This window comes from Hirundo rustica, chromosome 2 (genome assembly GCF_015227805.2).
Source record: "Hirundo rustica isolate bHirRus1 chromosome 2, bHirRus1.pri.v3, whole genome shotgun sequence".
NCBI lineage: Eukaryota > Metazoa > Chordata > Aves > Passeriformes > Hirundinidae > Hirundo > Hirundo rustica.
The window spans coordinates 65,183,865-65,191,677 of record NC_053451.1 but is presented as its reverse complement, the minus strand read 5'-3'; the positions used below and the strand labels follow the sequence as shown (position 1 = coordinate 65,191,677).

Here is a 7,813-nt window from a genome sequence, read left to right as displayed (position 1 = left end):
AATCAGGGAAAACTGCCAAGGTGCAAAGTAACCTCCCAGGTGCAGATGGAGAGCACACCTGACACTTCAGGCTACAGCTGGTGTTAAATGAAATAAAGAAAGTGGCAAACCCTGACAGGTAGGTGGGCTATTGTCTCTTTTTCCTTAGTTAATGAATTAGTGAATTCATCTATGATAACTTCCCTGGGAAGTACTGGGACATTCACATGTAGCCTGAAACTGTCCATCTCTGCTGATGGCCATGATGGGCCACAATGGACTCAACTACACTGACAAAATAGGCAGCTGGAACCACCTGGACCCTTGACTCACAGTATTACATCATCAGGTATAAGACTCCTTACCTCAGTGGAGATTGGTCATTCCCACCTGAGTGAATATAACTCATGAAATCTTTGAATTACAAGGACTTTCCCTGACAGATCACGATCATAATTTTAACAGGAATATGATGTTTACTTCGATCATGGGATACCAAAATTGCAACAATCAAGTATAATTTCTGGATCCAACAGGTAGGGACTCTATATTGTTCTAATTTTATTTTTTCTTGCATTATCTTAAGTGTTATTTTTTGTGCTTTTATATTGCTATAGATGATAACAACCAAAATGGCTACATACCTGCTTTCTATTTCAACCAAATTGTTCCAAAACAAACTCTCTCTATATATATTTACAAACAGCAATTATTCAGTGCTGTTTACTCTAATCTGCTTCACAAGATCTATTAAAAAGAACCTGATTTACTCTTGTTTTCTGGGGCAGGTTGTAACACATGCCCAGCCAGGTGTGTGTGAGGTCTGTGTGTGGATTCACTGGCAAAATGTAAGCATGCCCATGTGAGAAGTAGGATGTTCTGGGTTTGGGTAGGGATAACAGGTGGGTGGATTTTTTTTCTCCTCAGGGAGGACTCACAAGAATAGTGTGCCTGTAGGACTAGTGCTGTGTGTATCCAGTGAGCACGCCGCTGGAGCAGCTGGCTGTCAGGGACATGTGGGGCAGGTAGTGGTGGCTTGGTAGAGGTGTTAGGTGGGCAGAGGGTCAGCGCTGGTGCTTGGGAAATCCGTGAATGTATGTGTGAGACCCTGGGGAGTGTGGCGTGTGTGCTGCACCAGTGATTTTTGTCTCTGCCAGCCCAAGAGGATTAGGGAATGTGGCTGTGTGTGTGTGGCTGGTGTGAGTCTTGAGTGTGGGGTTTTCTCAGGGCAGAGCCTTGTCTGACACTGATTATATGAGCAGCTGTGTCTGTGCCCTGTGGGGATCCGTTTGTGGCTCTGCATATTTCCAGGGAACCCACTTCACTTTGCTAGTGGTTGACCCTGTTAATAGGAAAATGGCAGAAATATCCAAGTCAGACCAAGCAGAGGTCCTATGGAAGGGACCCACAATGAGCATTATCCAATGCTTAAGTAAATGGTCTGTACAAGGATTGAACCTGCAATCTGGGATGGTTTTAGCACCATGCTCTAACTAACAGAGCAAATATCAGTAATCAAATATCTAGTAACATTTGATATACTTTATTTGTCCTAGAACAAATAGCTAATCAGTGTTAATAAAATTGTTATCAAGAAAATCTGAATTATCAAATTCACTGAGAATTTGTCTACACTTAAACCATAAAGCTTCTTAGACACAACCAACTATATTTTTTGCTGGTGGAAGAGATTCCTGAGTATAACACAAAACTGTTTCTCTTATTTGCTATAATGTCATTGCAAAACAAGGAAGGAATCTAACCCACCCTCTCTTCTGACACAAGACTGAAAGAACTAAAACAGTCTAGAACATAGGTTTCTGGTAATTTGTTTAACAGCCTTTCTTGATGTATGCCTATCCCATATATCTGATGGCTGGTTTTTGTTAGTTTTTGTTGTTGTTGTTGTTGTTGTTGTTTAAATTAAACGGTATCATTCTTATTCAACATGATGAAAAAAAATCATGTCTGTTTTAAAATATTTTAATTAATTTAGGTAATTTTTTAGAATATGTAGAAATCTTTACAATTTTGCTGAATTCCCATTTAAACATCTCTGTGAGTTACCAGTATAGTATAGAGTTCTGAACATAATTATGAACACATATATTTCTTTAATACTATTCACATGCATTACACCTGAGTAGTCCACCAAGGCTAGCAATTAGAAAGTGATATATACCCTTTGAGAAAAAGGTTTTCATTCCCATAAGTGCCAGTGTTATGTTTGTTTTCTCGACACTATTTCTCTGTAATTTGTTTATGAGATTTCATGTGGCTATATGCCTTCGCAAAGTAAAAAAAAAAAAAAAAAAAAAAAAAAAAAAAAAAAAAAAAAGGTTCTCTTCTGCTTCCTTGGTCAGTTATCTAGAGCAAAGAGGAAATTAGATTTGTTTGACGTTATTTGATCTTGATAAATCCCTAAGCTGTTTCTTACAATCTTATTATCCTCCTGGTGTTTACAAATGGATTGTTTAATAATCTGTCCTAGCATCTTTTCAGATACCAAAAATGGCTGTAACTCCCAGCAGTAAATCCCCCATATGCACTTAATCTTTTTAAAACACAGATATTGTATTTGCTGTTTTACTGTCTCTTGAGATTTCATTCTTCCTTTGTAAATTTTCCATAGCACTTGTCAATGACTCAGAAATGGTTTTGAGTCTGTTCTTTAAATATAGCAAATTTCATCAGAACATGCTATCTCAAATGCCTTTATCTACATAGTCTTTAATCTTTCTTCATTCAGGCCCATTTTTTACTTGTTAAACATTTCATCACAGTCAAACCATTTTTTCAATAATGCTGTTGAAAAGAAATTGACCTTTACAGTATTTTCTTTTTCATCTTCTATTTTTTTTTTTTTTTTTTTTTTTTTTCCATTAGTCACAATATCCTTTCTTGACAAGTATTAAGAAATCAATTTATTTTTTATCTGATACTTGCTGGGTTAAAAATTTGGGTTTTTTTTCCTTTGCATATCTGACATATTTCCCTGCCAAATTCCTATTCTCTTTTTATCTTATACTGATTTATAAACTTTTGTTTCCATTTTAAATGGTAGATTTCTTTTTAATGTCAAGTCAAATAATATTTTTCATGCCCCAATGTGTATATATATGCACTTGTTCCTATGTAGTTACATTTCTTCCACATTCATCCTTTATGTTCTACATCCTGGAAATTACCAGTTTCCCTGCAGTTACATTTTTTATTTTTGCTTGAAAATCCTTCCTTTACTACAATATCAACCTGTTTCCAAAGTGTGATGAACTGTTTCTTTTTTGAAATCCATTGTCACGGTTTTGCTACTGTCACTCCTTTATTACCTCACAATCACGGACTCTATCACTTCATTCTCACCCTGTCTTCCACGTTCAGAGTCTGGACCAGTACCTTCAGTTAGTCAGAGTCAAATATATTGACAAGACCAAAATGCTAAAAACGCATGAATCAGAGCACAAAAAATTGTAATATTTTAATGAAAAATACAGTTTTGAGTTCAGTTTTTCCATCCCTTTGGGTATCTTTGGGTTATTTTTTCATGCATTTCTCTGCAGTCATAAGGACTAGCAATCTGCTTACTTGGAAACTGAATGAATATTTTAATTTTTATTCTTATTTCCATTTCTTATTCTTAAACTGCGGGGCTTTAATACTGATCAGCACAAGACTTCACAAAATAAGGATTTTCTACATTAGGTCTATTGACCACTTGTGAAAAAGTAGTATTGTATGAGTATAGGTAATCTCCTGCTCCCGTGTTTTCAATATTTGGTTATTGAAGAACTCCCCTTCTTTATGTGTTTTTCACTTCTCACATTGCAAAACAGTTGAGTCTATTCTTCTCTCAAAAGTGTTTTTCTACTACATTATATGTCCTAAGGCTTTCAATAAACTCAGAGAGTGAAAGCAGGAATGCTAGCATTAACCTTTGACATAGCATAAAAGTCAATGTAATGAAATGAAATAAACCACACAGAATAGTGGAAGGGTCTAATTTCCTACTGTGTATAATTTCATAAAAATATAGTTTGTGGTCTAATGAATAAAAGTATTTATTTGTTACAGTATGATGGTATAAAAATAGCTGTTATTAATCAGTCTTAGAAGACTTTATTTTTAAATTTATATAATATTGGTAATATTATTGGTTGGTAATATTTTGTGAAATAGGGAATTTGACTTAGTCTATAAGAAATTGTAGCCAACAACTTCTGATGAGTTTACTATTCACATTATGTAACATTTTTGCTTTGTTTTAAATTAATAATCAAGCTTTTGAAGGCTATCATCCAACAAAGAATCTAAAAATTTCTCTCTCTTTCCTGGTTTTCCATTCGTAAAGAATTTTGAGTTACAGATTTCACTTAGAATATATAACTTAAGGTTTTTTGCTTGCACACAATATAGAACAGTGTCCTGACTGACAGTTCCTTGGGTCTTGCTTATCTCCCAGCAGCTCTTTCTACAAGTGCTGCTTCCCTGCTGAGTCCATCCTCTTCTAGTGAGAATCAAAGCCACATCAAGCTGAGTTATGGAATGCCTCCTGTTTTCAAAAGCCAGGTCAGGCAAATAGAATCAGAAAGGAACAATGTGATTCATATGATTACTTTGGGGTCTGAATTACACTTCAGTGTATGCTATGAAGCATCAACAGCATATTTCTCTATGAAAATATACCAATAAAATTGTTTAATTTATGTAAACTTAGTTTAGTTTGTTAGAATCTCTTCAGATTAAAATAAGAAGTGTGGGTATGAGTTCAATATATTTTTCAGTCGTCTCTGTTAACGAAATTATTTAAAATTGTTACGTGACACTCTGCATGATAATTTGTGAAGTTGTGGAAGAACCTTCACTTAATGAAGGAAAAATTAGGATTTTTTTTTTCTCAAGAAGAAAGGTATTTTTTTAAAATGCTGAATTGGAACCATCACAGTCTTTCACAGTGTGGCTCTTACATGAAAATACAGACTCATTGCTTTAATTTATCCCATTGAATCATTGGAAAGCGTAACTCTCCACCAAATTCTGAACAGTAAGTAAATACAGCCTAGAAAGATTTTAAAATGCATATTGTATTTTGTTTTCTCCTGGAGCCATAAGTAATCTGAGAGAAGTCCCAATATACAGTGACCATGCACAAGCGGAATAAGTGGAAGATATAACACAGGTCTGTAACTCTTTAAGCAGCCTTGGAATGAAAATATATTAAAATCTCTTAGTCATGCAGCAGATCACCATTAAGTTGGTCATCAAGTGTTAAGGCTGTTTCAACTTACATTTTAATGTGCCTAATACCCAGTGTTGCACTGAATATAGATGTGAATTGCTTGAGAGTTTAACAGAAAATCTAAGACTCTCAGCAATGGTAAAATTCACATACATAAACAAGTGGGCATTAAAACTTCATGTGTAGTTCAAAATTACTTCTGGAATTGGAATCCAGTATCATTGAAGATATGACTTTACAGCTGCGAATTTGTGCACAGCTTTAGACCTCCTGATCATCAAGAACAACAACAAAAAAATTTACCTTCCCACGATCTTGGTATTGTGCCTTGGGAAATAGTGTTGTGTGTCTAAGTGTTCCAGGTATAGGCTCTATAATGGCAGAAGAATATATTTTGCAGAAAGATCTGCATAGTTACAGCAAGTGGACCAATGAGGAACAAATGCTTGTTTGTGTCAGCTTCCACTGCTTTGCGATCACAGATCTGCATTGCAATAATAGTGCTTTTACATCATCATTGCAGTATTAGTAACCACAGTCACAAGCAGAGACAGCTTGGTAGCTGGTGACAACCCAAAATAGAGTATTTATGGGAACATTTAGATGAGTAGCTTTTCTGGAGTACCTATTTTGTATTCACAGGCACAAACTGAAAATGCACTATAGCTTTTCAAAATTTGGCTAGTAGAATAACATTTGGTGCAAATACTTGTGGCCATGCATCCTTCAGTCATCTGAGGGTTTGAGAATTGTCATAAAAAAATGATAAAAACCAGACATATATATTGAGACTCTTAGGACTATCATTAGCTTAGGAACCTGCAAAATACCAGCATACTTGCAAATGCTCTTGCAAAAAAAAATCTTGCAAAATTAGAGCATGAAGAATGCAATAATTTTTCATACAGTGACTGACACAATGGAGAAACCTCTAGTTAAGGCAAATAGTGTGAAGGAAAGCTAGAGTGAGAGAATATTGCAAAACTGAAATAGTCTGAAACTGCACGTTTTGTCTGAGGATACCAGTGAAGTGTTAGGCGTTTTCTTGGATAGATATGTGATTAGAAGCATATTTAAACACCAGTATTTTGATTCTTTTTTTCATGAAATACAGAAAATACAAGTGCAATCCAATGGCAAATGTAGGGATTGTTTATAATTATAGTGATAGGGTGCAGTGTCATTAACTCGAAGAAGTGTCAGTATCCGACTCATATCACACTGACTCTGTGATTCAATAAAATTATATGGGATTTTTTTTTTTTTTTTTTTTTTTTTAATGCAGTAAAATCAGTCATCAGGTACAATGGACTGTGAACTTGCTGTGAACAATACATCACAGGACAAGAAACTTTAGGAATTACTAAAAGTTGATAAATTCTAATGGCTAGGGACACAAAATATTAGGCCGTTCCCCATAAAAAAGGACAGTTATTGCTGCATGGAATAAGTAGCATAAGACATGAAGTAAAATTTTGTTAATTTTTTTGCTTTTTCAGTTCTTGTTGCCATTTTCAATCCATGTACTCTTTAACAGAAAATCATATGATTTCAGAAGTGTATGTGGAGTTGAAACTAAAATTCCAGTTGAAACAAACCATGCTTGTAGCTTGCCCAGGTTAAGATGTGAGGACAGAGTCTATTCTAAGTAAAGTACTAAAGCTAGAATCCTCAGCAACTGGATTCATTACATTCTTTCTGTGTGGCTGATCTACTGATAGCAGCCTTCTGCTATGCAAGATGTCTCTGCTGACATCCAATCAAAGTGTCAGATATTTTCTTGAGCAGATTTAGTAGTCTGACATTTCTTTTTCTGACTCTTGGTCACAGCCATCTGAACCCCAGAACTGCAGATAGGAGTTAGGAAAAAAAAAAAAAAACCCAAAACAAAAATCTGCATTTCTATAAAAGGTAGAAGTAACTGTATAGAGTGTTGCTGTTGAAATTTGATGTTTGTTGTGAGTGACAAGAAGTAAGAGAACCAAATGTCATTTTCACCAGGTGTTTTTGATGTGATGATATGGACTTGGTAGAATATAATGCCACTTTCTCCTGCTTCATGTCAACTATAGATTTTTATTCTCTGGTTCAAGAAGTATTTAGATGTTATCCTTCTGCCTTACCCTAACAGTACCTGTCACTAAGGGAAACTAGCCACTCTTGAAAAATTTGGCACAATTGAACTCCTCCTGCAGCTTAATTTTTGTAGTTCATGGATAATATGAACTTATCACTTCATCTGAGCAGCAGCATATCAACAACAGTAGGAGCTATTGATTTGAATAATGAAATTAATATACCTTTCCACATAAATTTTGATTTTCATCCTTTTTTTTTAATTTCTAAGGATGTAGTTTTGTAATTAGTATCTCAAAAAACACAGTCATCCCTCATTATTTTAATCTGAATTAGCTCCATTATTATGATACTACTGTTCTCATCTCTGCTGTTCTCTGTCCTTCCTGTTCTTTGTCTTTCAGTACAAAAATGAACAGCATTGAACTGTAGTAATTATTCTGTTATATCATAAAGAAATAATACCTCACTGTAATTATCTGCTCCTGCCCAAAGAGGCGCAATCTTTTTTTTTTTTTTTTT

The 7,813-nt window shown here is 34.9% G+C and overlaps 1 long non-coding RNA gene across 1 annotated transcript in view; it reads left to right on the top strand.

Moving 5' to 3' along the window:
- Window positions 1-212: 212 nt before the first annotated feature.
- Window positions 213-7,813, top strand: part of LOC120764984 (uncharacterized) — a 12,555-nt gene continuing 4,954 nt past the window's right edge. Inside the window, exons 1-2 of the long non-coding RNA XR_005704339.2 lie at window positions 213-328; window positions 445-515. This is a non-coding gene — a long non-coding RNA (uncharacterized LOC120764984). The remainder of the gene's footprint in view (window positions 329-444; window positions 516-7,813) is intronic.